This window comes from Dendrobates tinctorius, unplaced genomic scaffold (genome assembly GCF_039654945.1).
Source record: "Dendrobates tinctorius isolate UK_male_01 unplaced genomic scaffold, ASM3965494v1 ptg000020l, whole genome shotgun sequence".
Lineage (NCBI taxonomy): Eukaryota > Metazoa > Chordata > Amphibia > Anura > Dendrobatidae > Dendrobates > Dendrobates tinctorius.
The window spans coordinates 146,280-161,280 of NW_027361688.1; the positions used below are offsets into that span (position 1 = coordinate 146,280).

Here is a 15,001-nt window from a genome sequence, read left to right on the forward strand (position 1 = left end):
GAATATAACTGCTATAATACTGCCCCTATGTACAAGAATATACTGTAACTACTATAATACTGCTCCATAAGTACAAGAATATAACTACTATAATACTGCCACTATGTACAAGAATATAACTACTATAATACTGCCACTATGTACAAGAATATAACTACTATAATACTGCCCCCTATGTACAAGAAAATAACTACTATAATACTGTCCCCTATGTACAAGAATATAACTACTATAATACTGCCCCTATGTACAAGAATATAACTACTATAATACTGCCCTCTATGTACAAGAATATAACTACTATAATACTGCCCCCTATGTACAAGAAAATAACTACTATAATACTGTCCCCTATGTACAAGAATATAACTACTATAATACTGCCCCTATGTACAAGAATATAACTACTATAATACTGCCTCCTATGTACAAGAATATAACTACTATAATACTGCTCCTATGTACAAGAATATAACTACTATAATACTGCCCCTATGTACAAGAATATAACTACTATAATACTGCCCCTATGTACAAGAATATAACTACTATAATACTGCCCTCTATGTACAAGAATATAACTACTATAATACTGCCCCTATGTACAAGAATATAACTACTATAATACTGCCCCTATGTACAAGAATATAACTACTATAATACTGCCCTCTATGTACAAGAATATAACTACTATAATACTGCCTCTATGTACGAGAAAATAACTACTATAATACTGTCCCCTATGTACAAGAATATAACTGCTATAATACTGCCCCTATGTACAAGAATATAACTACTATAATACTGCCCCCTGTGTACAAGAAAATAACTACTATAATACTGTCCCCTATGTACAAGAATATAACTGCTATAATACTGCCCCTATGTACAAGAATATAACTACTATAATACTGCTCCCTAAGTACAAGAATATAACTACTATAATACTGCCACTATGTACAAGAATATAACTACTATAATACTGCCACTATGTACAAGAATATAACTACTATAATACTGCCCCCTATGTACAAGAAAATAACTACTATAATACTGTCCCCTATGTACAAGAATATAACTACTATAATACTGCCCCTATGTACAAGAATATAACTACTATAATACTGCCCTCTATGTACAAGAATATAACTACTATAATACTGCCCCCTATGTACAAGAAAATAACTACTATAATACTGTCCCCATGTACAAGAATATAACTACTATAATACTGCCCCTATGTACAAGAATATAACTACTATAATACTGCCTCCTATGTACAAGAAAATAACTACTATAATACTGCTCCTATGTACAAGAATATAACTAGTATAATACTGCCCCTATGTACAAGAATATAACTAGTATAATACTGCCCCTATGTACAAGAATATAACTACTATAATACTGCTCCCTATGTACAAGAATATAACTACTATAATACTGCTCCTATGTACAAGAATATAACTACTATAATACTGCCCCCATGTACAAGAATATAACTACTATAATACTGCTCTTATGTACAAGAATATAACTACTATAATACTGCTCCTATGTACAAGAATATAACTACTATAATACTGCCCCCATGTACAAGAATATAACTACTATAATACTGTCCCCTATGTACAAGAATATAACTACTATAATACTGCTCCCTATGTACAAGAATATAACTACTGTAATACTGCCCCCATGTACAAGAATATAACTACGGTAATACTGTCCCCTATGTACAAGAATATAACTATTATAATACTGTCCCCTATGTACAAGAATATAACTACTATAATACTGTCCCCTATGTACAAGAATATAACTACTATAATACTGCCCCTATGTACAAGAATATAACTACTATAATACTGTCCCCTATGTACAAGAATATAACTACTATAATACTGCCCCCTATGTACAAGAATATAACTACTATAATACTGCCCCTATGTACAAGAATATAACTACTATAATACTGAGCCTATGTACAAGAATATAACTACTATAATACTGCCCCCTATGTACAAGAATATAGCTACTATAATACTGCCCCTATGTACAAGAATATAACTACTGTAATACTGCTCCCTATGTACAAGAATATAACTGCTGTATTACTGCCCCCATGTACAAGAATATAACTACTATAATACTGTCCCCTATGTACAAGAATATAACTACTATAATACTGTCCCCTATGTACAAGAATATAACTACTATAATACTGCCCCTATGTACAAGAATATAACTACTATAATACTGCTCTTATGTACAAGAATATAACTACTATAACACTGCCCCCATGTACAAGAATATAAATACTACAACACTGTCCCCTATGTACAAGAATATAACTACTATAATACTGTCCCCTATGTACAAGAATATAACTACTATAATACTGCCCTCTATGTACAAGAATATAACTACTATAACACTGCCCCCATGTACAAGAATATAACTACTATAACACTGTCCCCTATGTACAAGCATATAACTACTATAATACTGTCCCCTATGTACGAGAATATAACTGCTATAATACTGCCCCTATGTACAAGAATATAACTACTATAATACTGCCCCCTGTGTACAAGAAAATAACTACTATAATACTGCTCCCTATGTACAAGAATATAACTGCTATAATACTGCCCCTATGTACAAGAATATAACTGCTATAATACTGCCCCTATGTACAAGAATATAACTACTATAATACTGTCCCCTATGTACAAGAATATAACTGCTATAATACTGCCCCTATGTACAAGAATATAACTACTATAATACTGCTCCCTAAGTACAAGAATATAACTACTATAATACTGCCACTATGTACAAGAATATAACTACTATAATACTGCCCCCTATGTACAAGAATATAACTACTATAATACTGCCCTCTATGTACAAGAATATAACTACTATAATACTGCCTCTATGTACGAGAAAATAACTACTATAATACTGTCCCCTATGTACAAGAATATAACTGCTATAATACTGCCCCTATGTACAAGAATATAACTACTATAATACTGCCCCCTGTGTACAAGAAAATAACTACTATAATACTGTCCCCTATGTACAAGAATATAACTGCTATAATACTGCCCCTATGTACAAGAATATAACTACTATAATACTGCTCCCTAAGTACAAGAATATAACTACTATAATACTGCCACTATGTACAAGAATATAACTACTATAATACTGCCCCCTATGTACAAGAATATAACTGCTATAATACTGTCCCCTATGTACAAGAATATAACTGCTACAATACTGCCCCTATGTACAAGAATATAACTACTATAATACTGCTCCCTAAGTACAAGAATATAACTACTATAATACTGCCACTATGTACAAGAATATAACTACTATAATACTGCCACTATGTACAAGAGTATAACTACTATAATACTGCCCCCTATGTACAAGAAAATAACTACTATAATACTGTCCCCTATGTACAAGAATATAACTACTATAATACTGCCCCTATGTACAAGAATATAACTACTATAATACTGCCCTCTATGTACAAGAATATAACTACTATAATACTGCCCCCTATGTACAAGAAAATAACTACTATAATACTGTCCCCTATGTACAAGAATATAACTACTATAATACTGCCCCTATGTACAAGAATATAACTACTATAATACTGCCTCCTATGTACAAGAATATAACTACTATAATACTGCTCCTATGTACAAGAATATAACTAGTATAATACTGCCCCTATGCACAAGAATATAACTAGTATAATACTGCCCCTATGTACAAGAATATAACTACTATAATACTGCTCCCTATGTACAAGAATATAACTACTATAATACTGCTCCTATGTACAAGAATATAACTACTATAATACTGCCCCCATGTACAAGAATATAACTACTATAATACTGCTCTTATGTACAAGAATATAACTACTATAATACTGCTCCTATGTACAAGAATATAACTACTATAATACTGCCCCCATGTACAAGAATATAACTACTATAATACTGTCCCCTATGTACAAGAATATAACTACTATAATACTGCTCCCTATGTACAAGAATATAACTACTGTAATACTGCCCCCATGTACAAGAATATAACTACGATAATACTGTCCCCTATGTACAAGAATATAACTACTATAATACTGTCCCCTATGTACAAGAATATAACTACTATAATACTGTCCCCTATGTACAAGAATATAACTACTATAATACTGCCCCTATGTACAAGAATATAACTACTATAATACTGTCCCCTATGTACAAGAATATAACTACTATAATACTGCCCCCTATGTACAAGAATATAACTACTATAATACTGCCCCTATGTACAAGAATATAACTACTATAATACTGAGCCTATGTACAAGAATATAACTACTATAATACTGCCCCCTATGTACAAGAATATAGCTACTATAATACTGCTCCTATGTACAAGAATATAACTACTATAATACTGCTCCTATGTACAAGAATATAACTACTATAATACTGCGCCTATGTACAAGAATATAACTACTATAATACTGCCCCCTATGTACAAGAATATAACTACTATAATACTGCCCCTATGTACAAGAATATAACTACTATAATACTGCTCCTATGTACAAGAATATAACTACTATAATACTGCCCCTATGTACAAGAATATAACTACTATAATACTGTCCCCTATGTACAAGAATATAACTACTATAATACTGCCCTCTATGTACAAGAATATAACTACTATAATACTGCCCCCTATGTACAAGAATATAACTACTATAATACTGCCCCTATGTACAAGAATATAACTACTATAATACTGATCCTATGTACAAGAATATAACTACTATAATACTGCTCCTATGTACAAGAATATAACTACTATAATACTGCTCCTATGTACAAGAATATAACTACTATAATACTGCGCCTATGTACAAGAATATAACTACTATAATACTGCCCCTATATACAAGAATATAACTACTATAATACTGCTCCTATGTACAAGAATATAACTACTATAATACTGCCCCTATATGCAAGAATATAACTACTATAATACTGCTCCTATGTACAAGAATATAACTACTATAATACTGCTCCTATGTACAAGAATATAACTACTATAATACTGCCCCCATGTACAAGAATATAACTACTATAATACTGTCCCCTATGTACAAGAATATAACTACTATAATACTGCTCCCTATGTACAAGAATATAACTACTGTAATACTGCCCCCATGTACAAGAATATAACTACGATAATACTGTCCCCTATGTACAAGAATATAACTACTATAATACTGTCCCCTATGTACAAGAATATAACTACTATAATACTGCCCCCTATGTACAAGAAAATAACTACTATAATACTGTCCCCTATGTACAAGAATATAACTACTATAATACTGCCCCTATGTACAAGAATATAACTACTATAATACTGCCCTCTATGTACAAGAATATAACTACTATAATACTGCCCCCTATGTACAAGAAAATAACTACTATAATACTGTCCCCTATGTACAAGAATATAACTACTATAATACTGCCCCTATGTACAAGAATATAACTACTATAATACTGCCTCCTATGTACAAGAATATAACTACTATAATACTGCTCCTATGTACAAGAATATAACTAGTATAATACTGCCCCTATGCACAAGAATATAACTAGTATAATACTGCCCCTATGTACAAGAATATAACTACTATAATACTGCTCCCTATGTACAAGAATATAACTACTATAATACTGCTCCTATGTACAAGAATATAACTACTATAATACTGCCCCCATGTACAAGAATATAACTACTATAATACTGCTCTTATGTACAAGAATATAACTACTATAATACTGCTCCTATGTACAAGAATATAACTACTATAATACTGCCCCCATGTACAAGAATATAACTACTATAATACTGTCCCCTATGTACAAGAATATAACTACTATAATACTGCTCCCTATGTACAAGAATATAACTACTGTAATACTGCCCCCATGTACAAGAATATAACTACGATAATACTGTCCCCTATGTACAAGAATATAACTACTATAATACTGTCCCCTATGTACAAGAATATAACTACTATAATACTGTCCCCTATGTACAAGAATATAACTACTATAATACTGCCCCTATGTACAAGAATATAACTACTATAATACTGTCCCCTATGTACAAGAATATAACTACTATAATACTGCCCCCTATGTACAAGAATATAACTACTATAATACTGCCCCTATGTAGAAGAATATAACTACTATAATACTGAGCCTATGTACAAGAATATAACTACTATAATACTGCCCCCTATGTACAAGAATATAGCTACTATAATACTGCTCCTATGTACAAGAATATAACTACTATAATACTGCTCCTATGTACAAGAATATAACTACTATAATACTGCGCCTATGTACAAGAATATAACTACTATAATACTGCCCCCTATGTACAAGAATATAACTACTATAATACTGCCCCTATGTACAAGAATATAACTACTATAATACTGCTCCTACGTACAAGAATAAAACTACTATAATACTGCCCCTATGTACAAGAATATAACTACTATAATACTGTCCCCTATGTACAAGAATATAACTACTATAATACTGCCCTCTATGTACAAGAATATAACTACTATAATACTGCCCCCTATGTACAAGAATATAACTACTATAATACTGCCCCTATGTACAAGAATATAACTACTATAATACTGATCCTATGTACAAGAATATAACTACTATAATACTGCTCCTATGTACAAGAATATAACTACTATAATACTGCTCCTATGTACAAGAATATAACTACTATAATACTGCGCCTATGTACAAGAATATAACTACTATAATACTGCCCCTATATACAAGAATATAACTACTATAATACTGCTCCTATGTACAAGAATATAACTACTATAATACTGCTCCTATGTACAAGAATATAACTACTATAATACTGCCCCCATGTACAAGAATATAACTACTATAATACTGCCCCCATGTACAAGAATATAACTACTATAATACTGTCCCCTATGTACAAGAATATAACTACTATAATACTGCTCCCTATGTACAAGAATATAACTGCTGTATTACTGCCCCCATGTACAAGAATATAACTACTATAATACTGTCCCCTATGTACAAGAATATAACTACTATAATACTGTCCCCTATGTACAAGAATGTAACTACTATAATATTGCCCCTATGTACAAGAATATAACTACTATAATACTGCTCCTATGTACAAGAATATAACTACTATAACACTGCCCCCATGTACAAGAATATAAATACTATAACACTGTCCCCTATGTACAAGAATATAACTACTATAATACTGTCCCCTATGTACAAGAATATAACTACTATAATACTGCCCTCTATGTACAAGAATATAACTACTATAACACTGCCCCCATGTACAAGAATATAACTACTATAACACTGTCCCCTATGTACAAGAATATAACTACTATAATACTGTCCCCTATATACAAGAATATAACTACTATAATACTGCCCTCTATGTACAAGAATATAACTACTATAATACTGCCCCTATGTACAAGAATATAACTACTATAATACTGCCCTCTATGTACAAGAATATAACTACTATAATACTGCCTCTATGTACAAGAAAATAACTACTATAATACTGTCCCCTATGTACAAGAATATAACTGCTATAATACTGCCCCTATGTACAAGAATATAACTACTATAATACTGCCCCCTGTGTACAAGAAAATAACTACTATAATACTGTCCCCTATGTACAAGAATATAACTGCTATAATACTGCCCCTATGTACAAGAATATAACTACTTTAATACTGCTCCCTAAGTACAAGAATATAACTACTATAATACTGCCACTATGTACAAGAATATAACTACTATAATACTGCCCCCTATGTACAAGAATATAACTGCTATAATACTGTCCCCTATGTACAAGAATATAACTGCTATAATACTGCCCCTATGTACAAGAATATACTGTAACTACTATAATACTGCTCCATAAGTACAAGAATATAACTACTATAATACTGCCACTATGTACAAGAATATAACTACTATAATACTGCCACTATGTACAAGAATATAACTACTATAATACTGCCCCCTATGTACAAGAAAATAACTACTATAATACTGTCCCCTATGTACAAGAATATAACTACTATAATACTGCCCCTATGTACAAGAATATAACTACTATAATACTGCCCTCTATGTACAAGAATATAACTACTATAATACTGCCCCCTATGTACAAGAAAATAACTACTATAATACTGTCCCCTATGTACAAGAATATAACTACTATAATACTGCCCCTATGTACAAGAATATAACTACTATAATACTGCCTCCTATGTACAAGAATATAACTACTATAATACTGCTCCTATGTACAAGAATATAACTAGTATAATACTGCCCCTATGTACAAGAATATAACTACTATAATACTGCCCCTATGTACAAGAATATAACTACTATAATACTGCCCTCTATGTACAAGAATATAACTACTATAATACTGCCCCTATGTACAAGAATATAACTACTATAATACTGCCCCTATGTACAAGAATATAACTACTATAATACTGCCCTCTATGTACAAGAATATAACTACTATAATACTGCCTCTATGTACGAGAAAATAACTACTATAATACTGTCCCCTATGTACAAGAATATAACTGCTATAATACTGCCCCTATGTACAAGAATATAACTACTATAATACTGCCCCCTGTGTACAAGAAAATAACTACTATAATACTGTCCCCTATGTACAAGAATATAACTGCTATAATACTGCCCCTATGTACAAGAATATAACTACTATAATACTGCTCCCTAAGTACAAGAATATAACTACTATAATACTGCCACTATGTACAAGAATATAACTACTATAATACTGCCACTATGTACAAGAATATAACTACTATAATACTGCCCCCTATGTACAAGAAAATAACTACTATAATACTGTCCCCTATGTACAAGAATATAACTACTATAATACTGCCCCTATGTACAAGAATATAACTACTATAATACTGCCCTCTATGTACAAGAATATAACTACTATAATACTGCCCCCTATGTACAAGAAAATAACTACTATAATACTGTCCCCTATGTACAAGAATATAACTACTATAATACTGCCCCTATGTACAAGAATATAACTACTATAATACTGCCTCCTATGTACAAGAAAATAACTACTATAATACTGCTCCTATGTACAAGAATATAACTAGTATAATACTGCCCCTATGTACAAGAATATAACTAGTATAATACTGCCCCTATGTACAAGAATATAACTACTATAATACTGCTCCCTATGTACAAGAATATAACTACTATAATACTGCTCCTATGTACAAGAATATAACTACTATAATACTGCCCCCATGTACAAGAATATAACTACTATAATACTGCTCTTATGTACAAGAATATAACTACTATAATACTGCTCCTATGTACAAGAATATAACTACTATAATACTGCCCCCATGTACAAGAATATAACTACTATAATACTGTCCCCTATGTACAAGAATATAACTACTATAATACTGCCCCCTATGTACAAGAAAATAACTACTATAATACTGTCCCCTATGTACAAGAATATAACTACTATAATACTGCCCCTATGTACAAGAATATAACTACTATAATACTGCCTCCTATGTACAAGAATATAACTACTATAATACTGCTCCTATGTACAAGAATATAACTACTATAATACTGCTCCCTATGTACAAGAATATAACTGCTGTATTACTGCCCCCATGTACAAGAATATAACTACTATAATACTGTCCCCTATGTACAAGAATATAACTACTATAATACTGTCCCCTATGTACAAGAATATAACTACTATAATACTGCCCCTATGTACAAGAATATAACTACTATAATACTGCCCCCATGTACAAGAATATAACTACTATAACACTGTCCCCTATGTACAAGCATATAACTACTATAATACTGTCCCCTATGTACAAGAATATAACTACTATAATACTGCCCTCTATGTACAAGAATATAACTACTATAACACTGCCCCCATGTACAAGAATATAACTACTATAACACTGTCCCCTATGTACAAGCATATAACTACTATAATACTGTCCCCTATATACAAGAATATAACTACTATACTACTGCCCTCTATGTACAAGAATATAACTACTATAATACTGCCCCTATGTACAAGAATATAACTACTATAATACTGCCCTCTATGTACAAGAATATAACTACTATAATACTGCCCCTATGTACAAGAATATAACTACTATAATACTGTCCCCTATGTACAAGAATATAACTACTATAATACTGCCCCTATGTACAAGAATATAACTACTATAATACTGCCCCCTATGTACAAGAATATAACTACTATAATACTGTCCCCTATGTACAAGAATATAACTACTATAATACTGCCCCTATGTACAAGAATATAACTACTATAATACTGCTCCTATGTACAAGAATATAACTACTATAACACTGTCCCCTATGTACAAGAATATAACTACTATAATACTGCTCCTATGTACAAGAATATAACTACTATAACACTGCCCCCTATGTACAAGAATATAACTACTATAATACTGCCCCTATGTACAAGAATATAACTACTATAATACTGTCCCCTATGTACAAGAATATAACTACTATAATAATGCCCCTATATACAAGAATATAACTACTATAATACTGCTCCTATGTATAAGAATATAACTACTATAATACTGCTCCTATGTACAAGAATATAACTACTATAATACTGCTCCTATGTACAAGAATATAACTACTATAACACTGCCCCCTATGTACAAGAATATAACTACTATAATACTGCCCCTATATACAAGAATATAACTACTATAATACTGCTCCTATGTATAAGAATATAACTACTATAATACTGCTCCTATGTACAAGAATATAACTACTATAATACTGCTCCTATGTACAAGAATATAACTACTATAATACTGCTCCTATGTACAAGAATATAACTACTATAATACTGCTCCCTATGTACAAGAATATAGCTACTATAATACTGCCCCTATGTACAAGAATATAACTACTATAATACTGCCCCCTATGTACAAGAATATAACTACTATAATACTGCCCCCTATGTACAAGAATATAACTACTATAACACTGTCCCCTATGTACAAGAATATAACTACTATAATACTGCCCCTATATACAAGAATATAACTACTATAATACTGCTCCTATGTATAAGAATATAACTAGTATAATACTGCTCCTATGTACAAGAATATAACTACTATAATACTGCCCCTATGTACAAGAATATAACTACTATAATACTGCTCCTATGTACAAGAATATAACTACTATAATACTGTCCCTATGTACAAGAATATAACTACTATAATACTGCCCCTATGTATAAGAATATAACTACTATAATACTGCCCCCTATGTACAAGAATATATCTACTATAATACTGCCCCCTATGTACAAGAATATAACTACTATAATACTGCTCCTATGTACAAGAATATAACTACTATAATACTGCCCCCTATGTACAAGAATATAACTACTATAATACTGCTCCTATGTACAAGAATATAACTACTATAATACTGCTCCTATGTGCAAGAATATAACTAGTATAATACTGCTCCTATGTACAAGAATATAATTACTATAATACTGCCCCTATGTACAAGAATATAACTACTATAATACTGCTCCTATGTACAAGAATATAACTACTATAATACTGTCCCTATGTACAAGAATATAACTACTATAATACTGCCCCTATGTATAAGAATATAACTACTATAATACTGCCCCCTATGTACAAGAATATAACTACTATAATACTGCTCCTATGTACAAGAATATAACTACTATAATACTGCCCCCTATGTACAAGAATATAACTACTATAATACTGCTCCTATGTACAAGAATATAACTACTATAATACTGCCCCTATGTACAAGAATATAACTACTATAATACTGCCCCTATGGACAAGAATATAACTACTATAATACTGCTCCTATGTGCAAGAATATAACTACAATACTGTGTTACCCGGAATGATATGGATAGGGGATGGTAGAGTTACTATTTTCCTTTCTTGTCCTCCACCGTCGATGTTCCGGGGCATTTCTTGGTATTTGTATGACAGGAGATTACATGGCCGCCCTTCCAGGTGACGGTGTGGGTTTTCTGCTCCTGGTAATCGTCGCTCTGAATACCAATGCCATAATTCGGTGTAAGATTCCTCGTTGTCAGGGTAACAGGTGTCTCCATCCTGCGCACTTAAGACCTCTGCCTCTCATTGTATCCCATAAATATCCGGGACCAAAAGGGAACTGGTGATCGCCTCCCATATTATACCGCCACATTAGATAATGCCGGGTGACGGCCTCTATGGAATCGGCAGCACTCAGTTCTTTACTGATATGTCAGTTTCTGCACAATATACTGTATGTGGCTCATAGTCTTCCTGCTTCCCGGAATCCTTATACTCCAGTCACTCCCAGAGCTGTATTCATAGTGCTGCTGGGAGTGTGACTATGATATCTTGCCTCTGTAAGCGTCATCATGGACAATGAATATTGCATTTCTGACCCTGAAGACACCAACAGGATTGTTTGGTAGTGTAAACTATGTCCTACGGCTTTTATATATATATATATATATATACACTGCTCAAAAAAACAAAGGGAACACTTAAACAACGGAATATAACTCTAAGTAAATCAACCTTCTGTGAAATCAAACTGTCCACTTAGGAAGCAGCACTGATTGACAATCAATGTCACATGGTGTTGTGCAAATGGAATAGACAACAGATGGAAATTATTGGCAAATATCAAGACCCCTCAATAAAGGAGTGGTTCTGCAGGTGGGGACCACAGACCACATCTCAGTACCAATGCTTTCTGGCTGATGTTTTGGTCACTTTTGAATGTTGGTTGTGCTTTCACACTCGTGGTAGCATGAGCCGGACTCTACAACCCACACAAGTGGCTCAGGTAGTGCAGCTCATCCAGGATGGCACATCAATGCGAGCTGTGACAAGAAGGTTTGCTGTGCCTGTTAGCGTAGTGTCCAGAGGCTGGAGGTGCTACCAGGAGACAGGCCAATACACCAGGAGACGTGGAGGGGGCCGTAGGAGGGCAGCAACCCAGCAGCAGGACCGCTACCTCAGCCTTTGTGCAAGGAGGAACAGGAGGAGCCCTGCAAAATGACCTCCAGCAGGTCACAAATGTGCATGTGTCTGCACAAATGGTTAGAAACCGACTCCATGAGGATGGTCTGAGTGCCCGACGTCCACAGATGGGGGTTGTGCTCACAACCCAACACCGTGCGGCCCTGCAAAGAAATGCCACCCCACACCATTACTGACCCACTGCCAAACTGGTCATGCTGAAGGATGTTGCAGGCAGCAGATCGCTAATATTCGGGGCTAGCCCATAGTGGAAGGGGCTTATTGTTAGGGCATGTGACTGTTTCCTAAGCTAGGGAGTGAGGGTTGAATGGAAAGGGAGAGTACCCAGTGTTCTGGGCTGTATGAGGCCCTACTAGGCGAATATAATCCTGTAACGTCTGGATCTCATCGCTCGATCCTGGTGCTATGGCGGGGGGGTACTTTGACCCCTATCTGCATAAGAAGATTGGTGTGGGGTCATGGGTGGGAGAAGTAATGGACTTCGGACATACTGCAGGACTGGGCTGGGGATCCCTGGGACTTACAGAATCAGTGAAAGGAGGGACAGTCCAGGCTGAATGGAAGGAAAATCTGGAAACATGAACTTCTCTCTCATGAAACAGACTGGGGGTCCCTGACTGATGTGCGGCGGCTCCGGAAACTGAAGACATGGTCACAGCTGAGGGCTGCGGCCTACAAGTGAGTGCAACACGCCCCACACACCACGGCACATTTCACCCGGGACACAGATTTTCTGTAGAGTAGAAGGGTGACATGAAGCAGCAGCTCGCGCACGACTGCCGCTCTCTAGCACCCTCCACTGGTTTGGGATTTGTCTACATTTTGGGGGTCGCTTTGGGGTCTGTATATATTCCATATATATATATTTACAGCTTTTGTATGAGGTCTGTATTTAGGGTCCTGATCTGAGAGCTGCATATATTAAGGGGTCCATATACAATGAAGGAAATAATTATTTGATCCCTTGCTGATTTTGTAAGTTTGCTCACTGACAAAGACATGAGCAGTCTACATTTTTAAGGGAAGGTAAATTTTACTAAAATTCCTCCTGACATGTGCGCAAACGTCATCATCAACTACAAGACACGTCTGACTGCTGGGCTTGCCAACAAGGGTTTTACCACCAAGTATTAAGTCTTGTTTGCCAGAGGGATCAAATACTTATTTCTCACTGCAAAATGCAAATACATTTATATAATTTATACAATGTGATTTTCTGGATTTTATTTTCGATATTCTATCGCTCAATGTTAAAATTAACCTCCCCTTAAAATTATAGACTGCTCATGTCTGTGTCAGTGGGAATACTTACATAATCAGCAGGGGATCAAATACTTCTTTTCCCCACTGTAGATTTAAAGGCTTTGGTGTGATGTCTGTATAAATGTAAGGAGTCTGGTCTGGGGTCTGCTTTAGTTTAGGGGGCCTGGTCTGGGGTCTGCATTAGTTTAGGGGGCCTGGTCTGGGGTCTGCATTAGTTTAGGGGGTCTGGTCTGGGGTCTGTATTGGTTTAGGGGGTCTGGTCTGGGGTCTGTATTAATTTAGGGGGTTTGGCATGGGGTCTGAATTAGTTTAGGGGGTCTGTAT

General features: G+C 34.2%; 1 long non-coding RNA gene across 1 annotated transcript in view; it reads right to left on the bottom strand.

Moving 5' to 3' along the window:
• The window catches only part of LOC141083198 (uncharacterized), a 48,975-nt gene extending 36,301 nt beyond the window's left edge, over nt 1-12,674 (bottom strand). Inside the window, exon 1 of the long non-coding RNA XR_012230667.1 lies at nt 12,302-12,674. This is a non-coding gene — a long non-coding RNA (uncharacterized lncRNA). The remainder of the gene's footprint in view (nt 1-12,301) is intronic.
• Nucleotides 12,675-15,001: the final 2,327 nt, after the last annotated feature.